The 1464-nt window shown below is 45.9% G+C and overlaps 1 protein-coding gene across 1 annotated transcript in view; it reads left to right on the top strand.

Annotated features, from left to right (window-relative positions):
- NLRC4 (NLR family CARD domain containing 4) overlaps nucleotides 1-1464 on the top strand; it is a 51030-nt gene that overhangs the window by 31454 nt on the left and 18112 nt on the right. The gene's annotated exons all lie outside the window — the stretch shown is intronic.

Genomic DNA, 1464 nt, shown 5'->3' with positions numbered 1-1464 from the left:
AGCAACCTCCAACTCCTGGGCTCAAGCGAGTCTCCTGCCTCAGCCTCCCAAGTAGCTGGGACCACAGGTGCCCGCCACAACACCTGGCTATTTTTGTTGTTGTTGTTGCAGCCATCATTGTTGTTTTGGCAGGCCCGGGCTGGATTTGAACCCACCACCTTAGGTGTATGTGGCTGGCACCTTAGCCATCTGAGCCACAGGTACCGAGCCCCTTCCCTTAATTCTTAACTCCACTTCCATCTATCCACTCCCTAGACACATTAAGTCTTACCATCCTGGGTGTCAGTTTTTTTTCAGGCCCGTCCTCTGTTCTAGGTGCTTAGATTAGAGGAGGTGGCTTCTGTGACAGACTAATTAGCTAGCTGATAAATAATCTCTCTAAGGCAACATCATATCTTCCATGAGTTGGAAAGGATATGTCTTTCCAAGGAGGTGGTTGGAGAGAGATTTAGAATTCATGTGGTGGAGGCATTTTTTAGGTTGGAGTCTTTTAGCATCTTTCAAATCTTTAAGTATGTAGCTACCTAATTTTCGCACTCCTGAGGCTAGCCGTTGAGACCAGAGAAGATGGTGATGTGTTTGACGAAATAAGAACTGAATTAGGCAATAATTTGCCCTTTAATTTCCTAGTGCCTCATAGCCTCCATGAGTAAATAAGAAAAATAAATAGGCTGGATGTGGTGGCTCACGGCTGTAATCCTAACACTCTGGGATGCTGAGGCAGGTAGATTGCCTGAGCTCACAAGTTCAAGACCAGCCTAAGCCAGAGCGAGAACTTGGCTCACTTGTCTTTAAAAATAGCCTGGCATTGTGGCAGGCACCTGTAGTCCCAGCTACTTGCTGAGGCAAGAGAATCACTTGAGCCCAAGAGTTTGAGGTTGCTGTGAGCTGTGATGCCCCAGCACTCTATGAAGGGCAACAAAGTGAGACTCTGTCTCCAAAAACAAAAACAAAAACAACTAACTAACTAACTAACTAAATACATGAGAAGGCAGTTGAATCCTGGAAATGTAGCTATAATGATGCACCCTAAAATGCAAGTTACAAAAAATGAGTGAAACATAGCCCCTCAATAGTAGCAACGTATTCTCAAAGTTAAAAAAAGTAATTTATAGAATTACCATTATATCCTATAAGAGATAGCCATCATCCCTGTTGTATAAAGATGCTTAGACATAAGGAGATTCCCAAACTAAAGCAGGGGAAAGAGTTGGAGACAGAAAATTTGATGGAAGAGCCAAGTGCAGGTGCTGACATTGCTCCTCTCTAGCCCTTTCCTCCACCTCCTGGAGGTGTAACATGAAGTCAGCTAGGGCTAGAGGCCAAAGCCAAAAGGTGAGAGCCAAGAGTTCCCTGCCTTTGGGCTTGGCGCCTGTGGCTCAAGCGGCTAAGGCGCCAGCCACATACACCTAAGGTGGTGGGTTCAAATCCCCAGCCCGGGCCCGCCAAACAACAATGATGGCT

The sequence above is a fragment of the Otolemur garnettii genome, unplaced genomic scaffold (assembly GCF_000181295.1).
Source record: "Otolemur garnettii isolate 467f Iridium unplaced genomic scaffold, OtoGar3 scaffold00022, whole genome shotgun sequence".
Taxonomy (NCBI): Eukaryota; Metazoa; Chordata; class Mammalia; order Primates; family Galagidae; genus Otolemur; species Otolemur garnettii.
This window is presented reverse-complemented; position numbering and strand designations above follow the sequence as displayed.